The 13,730-nt window shown below is 36.8% G+C and overlaps 2 long non-coding RNA genes across 7 annotated transcripts; both read left to right on the top strand.

Annotated features, from left to right (window-relative positions):
* Positions 1 to 1,144: 1,144 nt before the first annotated feature.
* On the top strand, positions 1,145 to 5,324 carry LOC127979066 (uncharacterized). Of its 5 annotated transcripts, none has more exons than XR_008158710.1 (4): positions 1,145 to 3,959; positions 4,074 to 4,722; positions 4,880 to 5,010; positions 5,120 to 5,324. It is a non-coding gene; the product is annotated as an uncharacterized LOC127979066 (long non-coding RNA). The 5 variants fall into 5 exon arrangements; XR_008158713.1 differs by having other exon boundaries at positions 1,146 to 3,959; positions 4,074 to 4,210; positions 4,630 to 4,722; positions 4,899 to 5,324; XR_008158711.1 differs by having other exon boundaries at positions 1,146 to 3,959; positions 4,074 to 4,210; positions 4,630 to 4,722; positions 4,880 to 5,324.
* Positions 5,325 to 5,343: 19 nt separating this feature from the next.
* LOC127979070 (uncharacterized) lies at positions 5,344 to 7,267 on the top strand. Of its 2 annotated transcripts, XR_008158718.1 has the most exons (3): positions 5,344 to 5,537; positions 5,636 to 5,691; positions 6,537 to 7,267. It is a non-coding gene; the product is annotated as an uncharacterized LOC127979070 (long non-coding RNA). The 2 variants fall into 2 exon arrangements; XR_008158717.1 differs by having other exon boundaries at positions 5,636 to 7,267.
* The last annotated feature ends 6,463 nt before the right edge of the window (positions 7,268 to 13,730 follow it).

The raw sequence follows: 13,730 nt of genomic DNA, 5'->3' as shown, positions 1-13,730 counted from the left end.
AAATATGCAGGAAGTGATTAAAATACAATATTTTCAAAATATGTAAGTTTAAATATACCAAATTCTTTTCAACAACCAGACTAACTATTTAGCTAGTCACAGTTTGTTGTAAGCTAATATGCTAATTGATACTCAAAATGTCCACCCTGTCGTTACACAATATCCACCCTGTCGGCCACTTAGACTCGATGGGGTGGACATACACATGACAGGGTGGACATAGCATTCATTTTTAGTTAATATTGCAATTTATAGAAATGTTATATTACATTTTATAGAAACATCTGCTGTAGATAATAGTTGTAATAAAAAAAATATCAATGTGATTGAGAATGTAATTATATATTTGTTTGTTATGTTGAATAAATGTTTCATTGTCATATTTTCTCATGCTTTTTGTTCTGCTTTATGTGTCCACTCCGTCGTGGGCTCGTCCACCCTGTCATCTTGGTATTTTTAAATAATATTTAAAATAATAATGTAATCATACCTATATAATCCATTGTGCTAGGTGTGGGGGCAATAACATGCAAACAAAAAACTGCGTCCAAATATTCAAATATTTCTCCAAATAAGAAAAAATACATGTGCGAATTGTAGGAGTTTCTTTAAAAAAACATTGTTTACATAAAATCTTTTATGTGTTTATAATTTGAAAGCAAACAAATAACCCTGTTTAGGAAAGAGACATCATACCTTTCAGAAAGTATAATCTGTATATGTATATTTGTTTATATGTCCACGACAGGGTGGACATATCTACGCTTTATGCTCTAAAAAATGGCCCATAATAAAAAAAATAAAAATAAAAAAAAAACATTGTGGGAGCTCAGATAATATATTTATTATAGTATAGTCTACTATTATGACATGAAATAAAGTGAATGGTAAATTAAAATAGAAATGTGTGAGTATTGGGGTTGAAAGGCACTCTATGGTGATATTGACCCATTTATTTATTATTATTGGTAAGTTAATCTATTTTATATAGTCTATTGTTAATTCTACAGTAGCCTGTTGAATAATGTAATCATTTAAATTAGTTAAGTTGTGTATTTGCTTCACTTAGGCACTATATTTTTATTATTAAATATATCTATCTTATATCTTATTAAAATAATGCTTTTGTCTGAATGTACACCTTAACTGGAACACTTTAAAATAAGGCTCATTAGTTAACTACATTAATTAACAATAACTAATAATGATCTGCACTTATACAGCAATTGTTCATCTTTTCATGTTAATTTCCACATTTAATAATACTTGACAATCTTGTTAATATTAGTTAATGCACTGAACTAATATGAACAAACAATGAACAGCTTTATTTCTATTAACTAACATTAACAAAGATTAATAAATAATGTTACAAATGTGTTAGTCATTGTTAGTTCATGTTAGTTAATACACTAATGTTTAATAAATTAACCTTATTATAAAGTGCCATTCTTTCAAATGGACTCTCTGCCAAGAGACCCGCCCTCCTCTGACTCTGATTGGCCGTGAACCTGAAACAAACCAATCAATCCACCGATGTCAGCGAGTATTACCCAATCAGGGGCAGAATAGGACTAGTCTTCACAGAATGATCTGCATGAGATGCTGCATTGAAGACAACTCCGAAAATACGGGACAAACCCCATCCCGTATTGATTCAAAATGGGACCCGCTATTTTATTCTCAAATACGGGACGATTACGTATTCTAAGGGACGGGTGGCAACCCTAAGTTTAGCGAATGAATCGATGCCTAAGAATTAAAGCAAAGTGATGAAAACAAGTAGGCCTATGTGAATGAAGGTGGTACAGATGGAAGGCTGCTTAAATAGTATGTGATATTTCCCAATCAGTGCAATACAATGTTTTCATGAGTCGCTTAAAATGATCAAAGTTATCAACGTTACGGATATTCAAAATGGTAACCAAGCGCTGCTTTGTTTACATTTAGTGTATCTGAATTTATATTGTATGTTTCAGTTTCACCTTTTGAATGACAAATATATACTATAAATTGCTTCTGATATGAAGCGCTCATTACTCATTAATCTGTGCGGTTTGTTCCAGTGGAACTTTTTGGTCTGATGCTGCCGAGCGAGGCAGCAACCACCTTTTGTCGCTGCTAGTTCTTTGTAGTCAGCTTGGTGTCCGGGCCTTAAAGTAGGGTGACCACCCATCCCGCGTAGCACGTGCGCGCACAGCGTATGAGTCCCACTAATTGAGACTGTTGCCGCGTTTCCACCGAAATTACCCGGAACATTTTTACCAGGAACTTTTTTTCCCAGGAACTTTTTTCCCCCCAGACCTGTTGCTTTCTGCGTTTCCACCGCGGTGTAAAGTACCGGGTAGATTAGGCAAATAGACTGGTGACGTAGGTCTGCGCGCGTTTCTCAATACAAAGTACTGCTGATTTGTTTGTTTTTTTAAAGTACGCTGATTTTGGACGTGCATCCTCGGTAGTTAGTTCAGACTTTGTGCATTCGACTGGGGAGTGTGATGTCCGCGACGACGCAAGTCCGGTAAATCTATAAACAGCAGCGTACTTGATAACTTCAGTCAGCTCGTCTTGGCTACTGCAATTTTCCTATTTACCATAAAACGAAATAGGATATAAAATACCACTGCCTCCTTTGGTTTTCATTTAAGCATAATAACAGCTGCAGAAATGTACTTAGTTCAGGGATATGTGTATATGCAGCCATTACAATGAACGAAATATTATATAAATTTGCCTTTTTTATTTTCATTTTAACATATAGATAAATTGAATACAGACCAAAGAAAACCTGTTAGATTTACCCCGCAGCTGAATTATATGTTATGTTTAACCACTAAAGACACATCAGAGCCAGCGGCACATATCAGAAGGTCTAGCCGATTTGAGGCTGCATCTCGGCGGATACATGAGGACTGAGCTCTCGCTGATCGAGTGGAGCTCACCGTCGCAGAGATCGGCGAAACACATTTTTTAAATAGGCACGGTCTTTATAAATAAACCATAGATTTGAGTTTTAAACAACTACATTCTCGCCTGAAATACTTTTAAAATTACATTTCATGACACAATAACAGTAATATTTGAAAATGATCCAAATAAATGGTGGTTGAACTCAACCAATGCTGCGTGAACTCAGATCGCTACTGCAATTTTCCCCTCAGTACATTTACAATAAAACGAAATAGGATATAAAATACCACTGCCTCCTTTCGTTTTCATTTAAACATAATAACAGCTGCAGAAATGTACTTAGTTCAGGGATAAGTGTAACGTTATATACAGCCATTACAATGAAACGAAATATTATATAGACTTCCCTGCTAACACACGACGTAACAGTTACGTAACGTACTGGTAATTTTTGGTAATTCCATGATTTACCAATTGACAACGTAACTACGACGTCGCATGCCCTTAATTTTATTACCATCACATTACCAACTCACAACGTCGTCAGTACGTCCTTCCAACGTGACCAGATAACCAAGAACGTCCCAGATAGGTCCTCTATTGGTAATATATTGGTAACTTCATGACTTACTGGCAACGTAACTACAACGTCGTATGCACGTAATATCATTACCATATTTTTACGTTCTTTATATGCTCTCTGAGTATAGAGCTATTTAAAGAGGGTAATGTAACTTCAGACACAAGATTAAACGTTCCTTAAAGATAAAATATGTTTATTTTCACCAAGTCAGAATATGGACATGCTTTCAATATATAGTGACGTGACATACAGGCGCTCGCTTCCACAACTGACGCACCGCGCGCACAGTATTGACAAGAAAAGAGTTGTGAAACTTTCTATCTCGTAAGGAGTTATGAACGTGAAATAGTGACACAGACTGGCTACACCATCTCATCTGCAGCAGAGACTGTTGTATCAGGAGGACAGCGCGTTTGTTTGACGCACTTTTCACTTCAACTTTGTCTGACAGGAGAATTAGCTTTCTGAGGTGAGTTTTACAATTTATAATAAATAAGTTGGTTGATAAAATGTATAAAACAAAGTAAAAACAAAAGTCTAACGTCGCTAAAACCTTTTTTTATTATTTTATTGTTTTTATTAGCCTTATAGCCGTTGAGTAACCATGGCAACCGCGTAACGTTACACATCGGCTGCTGGAGAGGAGAGGACTCGTCTGACATTTTCTTCTTGTTTCTCGTCAGTTATACCAAAGAAAAGGCCAACAACTGCGACAGATTTGTTAAGTAACACGTTAATATTATCCACAGTCTACTTTAAGTACTTTTTGTTAATATTTATACCTCTGTGATTATGGTATTTTTCCTGAAATGTCTGCTATCAAGTATTACGCTAGCATAGAAACATAATTAACGTTATAGCATATTAGATTTGAGCCCTTATTAATGAAAGCTTGGCCTTTTAATTACATGGGTAAAGGATCGGTTTTGATTGCTTTGTAAATGTTTTTGATGGTAATTTGTCAATAGATAAATGAAGTAAAGTTAAGCTAATTAATTTAACCTAAAAGTCTGCACTGTAGAGTCTATCAGTGACGTCACTCGCGGTCTAAAATGGGCTGAAACTATTTCAAACCACTGTTTCAAGCTTGTTCTGATTTATCATTGTAAACAAATATTGATAAAAAAAAAATTGTGCAGTGATTTCAGGAGTGTCTTAAAAACCCTCTAAAACAGAGGAGAAGTTCCAAGAAAATGTCTAAAGGGAGCTGCTGACAGAGATAAAAAACACAGGTGATGCTACAAAGCTTATTAAATTACTTCATATTTATTTTTTACAATATATCATCATGCATTTGTAAAATCTAAACATGTGAATTCTGGTATCTTAAGATTTTTGTATGTTTTCCATATTACTATTTTTCTTTTCTGCATTTCCCCTATTCTCTAGTTTGTTTATTTCTAATAAGGAGCTGGAAGCCGTGAAGAAACAGATCCATGATATTGTGGAGAAGCAGGCCCAGATGAGCGAGTGGAGAGCTGTGCTGGAAATATTCAGGGGTTGATGCTCATAAGTCCAGGGTAAGTATACAGCTAACCCTCCTACCACCTCTACTCTGTGTAGTTCTCTGCAAAGGCCCGGTGTACCCAGGATGCGATCTTCCCAGATGTCCTTCACCCTATTTCACAGTGTAAGACATGATCCAGGCCCTGGGCGACGACCTCTCTCCATCCGCCGCCTCCGGTCTTCAGGATCTCCACCAGAACCCGATTCGCTCCACTTCGCGAGACAGAACAAAACGCTGTGATCATCAGAGACTCCATCGTCCGGCACGTTTGCGCTATGTTAGCTGAAGGTAAAGTCCACACTCACTTCTTCCCTGGTGCTTATGTTCTTGATATTTCTGCACAGATTCCCGTGATCCTGAAGGGTGAGGGGAGCATCGGAGCGGTCGTACTTCACGCTGGGGTTAACAACACCATGCTACGGCAGACATAGACACTGAAGAGGGACTTCAGGAGCCTGATCAAGACGGTGCACAGCATATCGCCTGCATGATGATAATCGTGTCAGGACCACTTCCCACATATAGATGAGGACATGAAAGGTTCAGCAGACTTTTTGCTTTAAACGAATGGTTATAGTCATGGTGTAAATAACAGAAACTGCTTTTTGTTAATAATTGGAATCTTTTCTGTGAGCTAGGCTTTTTAGATCTCCTGTTGGACAACATCTCCAGGACACTTCACTCCATATGACTAGTAAGCCAATTCTCAAATAACTGTTATGATGACTTTTGTTCTTCACGCTCAAATAGAAGTTCTTGTGCTGTCCAGTCAATAAAGATTGTGTTTGTTCCAGTGTTAATTTTGACAGGCATTTTTGATTTAGCATTAGTCTAAACTCCACCAAACTACTGCTATAAGCATGAGCCCCGTCAGACTGGTCGTGGCGGGGGTGTTGCAACAATATATAGTGATATTCTCAATGTTACCCAGAAAACACGATACAGGTTTAACTCATTCAAAATACTTCAGCTTAATGTTAGACTGTCAGACATGCAAAAGAAATCTAATGTATCTCTTGCTCTGGCTACTAGGGGTGTGACGAGACACTTATCCCACAAGATGAGACGAGACACGAGACTGGGTTCATGAGAGCGAGACAAGATTTTTTTTTTGTTTTTAAGAAATCCTCAATGATAAAATAAATATTTCATTTTTCTCTACTCCTTTTTCATAGTACATACATTTTCACATCAGTTTATTAAACGTAAAAAAAAAAACATATTTAGGGCCCTATGAAATGTTTAATTTTTTTCCCCAGCATATTATTTTTTATTATTATTGTTAACAAATTCTGTATTTTAGCATGTCTAACTATTTGAATGCATAACACAACTTAATTTATTCATTTTATTTTTTCTTAAAGGTAGCCTTACTGATATAGATATCATAACCTCAAAGTGTTGTTACTGACCACTTCCTTGTATCGTGCATGCTGCATATAACTGATATTAACTATATTTCCAAAACAAGCATTATGAATTTAAGAGCCTAACATTACATTTATAACAATCATTGTTAATGTTTGAATTGTATTTCAGGGCAGTTTGTGAAGACAGATAATCAAGAGAAGTCAGTTCCAGATCCACCCTCCACACCAGACCTCTCTCTCTCTCACGAGGATTGCTGTCTACAAGCATATTGTGTTCTCTTCAGACTTCGGGGGATGCAGATATTACTCAGGCACACGAACACTTGAATATTGAAAGAATGGAGAAAGTAAGAATTACTTAAGATTTTAGAATTTAATGTTAATTGCTTATATATATATATATATATATATATATATATATATATATATATATATATATATATATATATTTAGATATATTTTTGTGGCAGTGTGAACTGGCCATAATGCTGTATGATAGGTGTGAGATTCATTAAACTTGATTTGCTATAATACATCTGTTAATAAGCTATTACATATTATTTTCAATGAATTATTTGTTATTTATTAGCTGACGTATTATTGTGGGAGCTTGTGATTAGTTGATGAATGTGTGCATTGTTAATGATAATATTTAAATGCAGTGTGCTGAGTGCTTACTAAGACATGCATGTTTGTGCATAATGTTTTGACCCTGGATGCTTACAGAAGGGTATAGATATTTAAATATATGGAAATGTATTTATTATTAATATATCTCAATCTATGTGCTTCTGTATGGGCTGAATGCTTTCATTCATATTTCGCTGTATATCCTGTTTTTATTAATAATCTGAGTGTATTACTGTTCATATTTGCTTGTTAATAAATTAACTGAATTAATTTCGAGTATGTATTCATCATTCACAGGTGCTGAAACATCCTTTAAATTAGTTTGGGCATATGAGGACATAAATTAGGTTCAAGTGCTGCATGTCCACCCATAGAATAATTATAAAAAAATAAAAATAACCAACTGATTACCAGCACACGACCACCGATCCGCGACGTTGCCACGACGTCGCAGTTACTTACTGGCAACGTCACAAAGTTACGTTGTGGCGACGTATACGCACCTTTCACTTTTCCGGTTGCCACACGTCGCCACGACGAAACTTTGGTCACCAGATTACGTCGCAGTTACGTAACAGTTACGTAATGTTGTTAGCAGGGTTGCCTTTTTTCATTTTCATTTTAACATATAGATAAATTGAATACAGACCAAAGAAAACCTGTTAGATTTACCCCACAGCTGAATTATATGTTATGTTTAACCACTAAAGACACATCAGAGCCAGCGGCACATATCAGAAGGTCTATCCCAGGAGAGGCTGCATCTCGGCGGATACATGAGGACTGAGCTCTCGCTGATCGAGTGGAGCTCACCGTCGCAGAGATCGGCGAAACACATTTTTAAATAGGCGCTGTCTTTATAAATAAACAACAGATTTGAGTTTTAAACAACTACATTCTCGCCTGAAATACTTTTAAAATTACATTTCATGACACAATAACAGTAATATTTTGAAAATGTTGATCCGAATAAATGGTGGTTGAACTCAACCAATGCTGCGTCAACTCAACCAATCAGGATGTTTAGCGCCAAAGTCCCGCCCCCGAAAGTTCCTGAACTTTAAAAAAGTACCACCTCGCCAGCAGGGACTTTCTGGGGCGCATTTTTTTACCCGGAACTTTTATTTAGTTCCTGGTTCCTGCGGTGGAAACACACCAAGTACCGGACCAAGTCCCTAGTTCCTGGGTAAAGTTCCTGCGGTGGAAACGCGGCTTGTGTCACGCATAATCAATGCTTGCTCCAAAAAAAGTGGTTCGCTCATCTATATCTGGAGTCGTCAACCCGTCGATCGCGGTCGACAAGTCGATCTTGGAAACATTTTAAGTCGATCGCGAAGATTTTGCAAAATCTGAGAAAAAAAGGTGCGAGCCTCTGGTGCGAGTTGGGAGGTGCGAGCCTCTGCTGACAGCACGCGCACCTCCCGAAACAGCCGAGACATTTATTCTTGACGCAACTGTTTTAGACTGAAAAGCAGACCATACAACTGATTAAGACACGGGTGCCGGTGTGACGAGATGTACTAATATCCGTCTGTTCGGGCATGATTGTTTTAGGCCTGTAATTGATTGATTGAGGTAATAGGGATGGCACGGTTCGCTGAAAAAAAACAAACCATTGCGCTCATCCGAAGCGTGCAAACCCGCACCTCGGCACGTGCACAAATATAAGCTCTCTCTGAAGTATTGTGTTTAAATGGACAAATTCACACAAAAATCATGTCAAAATGCCTGTTTTGGTAAGTATCCTACAGCAGACATAGCCGGCTGAACGTAGGCCACTGTATCAGTGCATTCTCTTAAAGTGACAATCTTTGTATGTCATAGCTTTCATAGACAATTGGACGAGTTTTTGGGGCAGACCTGACCTGTTTAAAAGAGATGGTCTTCATCCCTCCTGGGGTGGCGCCACTCTTCTGTCTAGAAATATGGCAAATAGTCTTAGTGTTTATACTTGACTAACTGGGGTCCAGGTCAGGAAGCAGACAGACTGGCTAAACCGACCGTCTGCTAGCTGCCTCCCGTCACAGAGGTCAGTTAATTCTCAGCACATAGAGACTCTTTCACCTAGATATCACACTATAGAGACTGTGTCTGTTCCCCGAACTAGAAAATACAAAAAACGTCCAAACCAAGTTAAGGTTAACAATTTAATTGAGGTTCAACAAATAAAAAACAAATGCAATATGGATAAACAAATGATAAAGCTTGGCTTATTGAATATCAGATCCCTTTCTACGAAAACACTTTTTGTAAATAATATGATAACTGATCATGATATAGATGTGCTCTGTTTGACAGAAACTTGGCTAAAACCTGATGATTACATTATTTTAAATGAGTCCACCCCCAAGATTATTGTTATAAACACGAGCCGCGTCTAAAAGGCAAAGGGGGAGGAGTTGCTTCAATTTATAATAACGTTTTCAGGATTTCTCAGAGGGCAGGCTTCAAGTATAACTCGTTTGAAGTAATGGTGCTTCATATAACATTATCCAGAGAAACCAATGTTAATGATAAATCCCCTGTTATGTTTGTACTGGCTACTGTATACAGGCCACCAGGGCACCATACAGACTTTATTAAAGAGTTTGGTGATTTTACATCCGAGTTAGTTCTGGCTGCAGATAAAGTTTTAATAGTTGGTGATTTTAATATCCATGTCGATAATGAAAAAGATGCATTGGGATCAGCATTTATAGACATTCTGAACTCTATTGGTGTTAGACAACATGTTTCAGGACCTACTCATTGTCGAAATCATACTCTAGATTTAATACTGTCACATGGAATTGATGTTGATAGTGTTGAAATTATTCAGCCAAGTGATGATATCTCAGATCATTATTTAGTTCTGTGTAAACTTCATATAGCCAAAATTGTAAATTCTACTTCTTGTTACAAGTATCGAAGAACCATCACTTCTACCACAAAAGACTGCTTTTTAAGTTATCTTCCTGATGTATCCGAATTCCTTAGCATATCCAAAACCTCAGAACAACTTGATGATGAAACAGATTATGGCCTATGCTCTCAATGTCAAATACAGAAATGTTAATCCATGCATTTATGACCTCAAGGTTAGATTATTGTAATGCTTTATTGGGTGGTTGTTCTGCACGCTTGGTAAACAAACTACAGCTAGTCCAAAATGCAGCAGCAAGAGTTCTTACTAGAACCAGGAAGTATGACCATATTAGCCCGGTCCTGTCATCGCTGCACTGGCTCCCTATCAAACATCGTATAGATTTTAAAATATTGCTTATTACTTATAAAGCCCTGAATGGTTTAGCACCTCAGTATTTGAATGAGCTCCTTTTACATTATACTCCTCTACGTCCGCTACGTTCTCAAAACTCAGGCAATTTGATAATACCTAGAATATCAAAATCAACTGCGGGCGGCAGATCCTTTTCCTATTTAGCACCTAAACTCTGGAATAACCTACCTAACATTGTTCGGGAGGCAGACACACTCTTGCAGTTTAAATCTAGATTAAAGACCCATCTCTTTAACCTGGCTTACACATAACATACTAATATGCTTTTAATATCCAAATCCGTTAAAGGATTTTTAGGCTGCATTAATTAGGTGAACCGGGAACACTTCCCATAACACCCGATGTACTTTCTACATCATTAGAAGAATGGCATCTATGCTAATATTTGTCTGTTTCTCTCTTGTTCCGAGGTCACCATAGCCACCAGATCCAGACTGTGTCCAGATCAGAGGGTCACTGCAGTCACCCGGATCCAGTACGTATCCAGACCAGATGGTGGATCAGCACCTAGAAAGGACCTCTACTGCCCTGAAAGACAGCGGAGACCAGGACAACTAGAGCCCCAGATACAGATCCCCTGTAAAGACCTTGTCTCAGAGGAGCACCAGGACAAGACCACAGGAAACAGATGATTCTTCTGCACAATCTGACTTTGCTGCAGTCTGGAATTGAACTACTGGTTTCGTCTGGTCAGAGGAGAACTGACCCCAACTGAGCCTGGTTTCTCCCAAGGTTTTTTTCTCCATTCTGTCACCGATGGAGTTTCGGTTCCTTGCCGCTGTCGCCTCTGGCTTGTTTAGTTGGGGTCACTTCATCTACAGCGATATCATTGACTTGATTGCAAATAAATGCACAGACACTATTTAAACTGAACAGAGATGACATCACTGAATTCAATGATGAACTGCCTTTAACTATCATTCTGCATTATTGACACACTGTTTTCGTAATGAATGTTGTTCAGTTGCTTTGACACAATGTATTTTGTTTAAAGCGCTATATAAATAAAGGTGATTTGACTTGACTTTATATTAATCGAACAGCAACAACAAAGAAATCACTCACTGCTCCTGATTAAAAAGCTTTTGTAACTAATAAAGAACAATCTTTAATTTATACAGTCAAATATGTGATGCTGTTTTACATTTGATTACATTATTCAATTTATGTAGCTAAAAATTAATGTAGGTCTGTAATTTGTGTGAAAATATTTTTAAAGAATTGAAGGATGACTGTTGTCATAATATTTTGTATGCTAGTTGCAATAACCTTGAAGTGTTTGAAATATGTTTTAAAAGGGAAAGTGAAACGGTACAATATTGGCTTAGGCCTGTAATTGACTGATTATTGCTTTTATATACAAGTAATAAGCCTGTGGAAATACTTAATGTTATATTATTTTTGAAAATGTTGAATTATCGTTGATAGTTTGTATAGTTATACACTATTTGTATAGTTAAATAATTTGCTAGTGACTAACAGGCAACAAGAATGTCAGAGTAGAACTTACATTGAGGCTTTTAAAATAAATTTTTGCAAGTGGTAGATCTGGTTTAAATTTGGACTTTGGATGTGATCTTAGGCTCGAAAAGGTTGGTGACCACTGCTCTATATCCTCGAGCCCCAGGCAGCCAAACGAACATTACTTGAGAGTTCAGCCCGCTACTGTTGCCACACACACCCCTCAGTTGAACTGCTGACTAGGCTGTTGCAACTTTTTCGTTGTTGTCATGACAGTGCACGCACGTGCATACCAGACACACTGGGAAGGAACTTTAGATGCACGCTTTACGATTCGAAAAATGGAGAAAGAGATTTTGAGGCACCGCCATCATCAATTAAAAAAGAGAAGGTCCTGTTTCAAACTTTTTATTTCATGCGCCTGCATTTACTAACATGTAAGTTCACCATCCTTCCTCCTCGTGAACCTCTTGAGTTGTGAGTTTAAACTTTTGACCCACATGCTTTTAATATTAGTAGAATATCCACCAACATGATATTTTTTTACAAAACCCTTTATCCATGAACCTTGTTTTATTAGGTTGTGCTTGGTTTCAAAAGTGTGGATTTCAGGAACAAAATGTACTAAAACTTTAAAACTATATATTATTTATTATTATTTTGCATATGATTTGTTTAATTATTACACTAAAATACACACTCTGTTGCTCATCATCCACCATCCCCTGCATCAGATAGAAAACCAAAAGTTAATTCTGATGACGTTTACCCATATCTTCATGTATGTGTGCAATAGTGGCCTAATATATAGCTTGAGAAAACGTAAGTCTTCTTCCATTAGAAGAGCTTCTGCAAACTAGGAAAAAATAAAAAAAATAACAGGCAGAAGTGCAAGTATCAAATTGTGCTGATTTGTAACAGATATATCAATTACAAACAAACAGCTTCTTCACATGAACTGTAGACACATTTTTTAAGAAGAAAAAAAAAGTTTGTGCCACCATATGATACACAACTTCAAACGACATACTTATCAAATGACATGCTTTTAATAGCAAAACAGAGGAATATGATTAAATATGTAACAGCTGCTGGCCCAACGATGGGCTGCCTCTGGCAAATAAGTGGCTGTAATCGTTGAGAAAACATTTAAAACCGCAAACAATTAATAACATTTTGTGCACAAACGAACAAATATATTCTACATTTGCTTATCTTCATTCGAAGCTGAAACGTAATTAACCTACCTTGTTGAACAGTTTTTGTGATCCGGTGACTGACACCGTACTGACTGTCATAAATGCGCATATCCAGGTACATTCACTTCAGGATGTTCGTAAGGTATGGTGGATATGAGATATTACTTTTGTTTTCTTAAAAATTTGCATTTAAATTGCTTTTAATTGTAAGAATGCTTTGGTCATAGTCATAGAGAGTGTCATTGCAAATGTGTGCGATTTCAAACATTTATGACACGTTTTATGATATAGTATTCAAATGCTGTCTTTCAAAGTCTTATTTTGCCTTAAATGAACCATTAAAGAAGTCTTAAAATAGAGCAGAAAGACTTTATTAATGTAAGTAATGCCATTGATGGTTGCATGCATTGCAAAAAAAAAAAATCATATTTGTAATCTTTTCATTAACATTATCAAAGATTAATAGATACTGTAACAAGTATTGTTCATTGTTAGCTCATGTTAATTAATACATTAACTAGTGTTTACCAATGACACCTTATTGTAAAGTGTTACCTCTTAAATTGGCCTTCATATGTCTTAATATGACTTTTTGGGGACATTGTCAGTGAGAAGAAATTCAGAGAAGAGACTCACTTCATGTGGCTAGAGTACTGTAATAATCCGTTTTTCTTTCTCTGACAGACTGTATAGCCCTCAGCTGTAAAATTTTCAAATTGAAAAAAAATCTTCAAACTTTCAGGCCATGCTTTCTCAAGCCAAGCCAACCTAAATTTTAACTTGACAAAATTTATTA

The sequence above is a fragment of the Carassius gibelio genome, chromosome B19 (genome assembly GCF_023724105.1).
Source record: "Carassius gibelio isolate Cgi1373 ecotype wild population from Czech Republic chromosome B19, carGib1.2-hapl.c, whole genome shotgun sequence".
Classification (NCBI taxonomy): domain Eukaryota; kingdom Metazoa; phylum Chordata; class Actinopteri; order Cypriniformes; family Cyprinidae; genus Carassius; species Carassius gibelio.
Note: the sequence above shows the minus strand (reverse complement) of the source record. Positions and strands in the feature narration are given on the sequence as shown.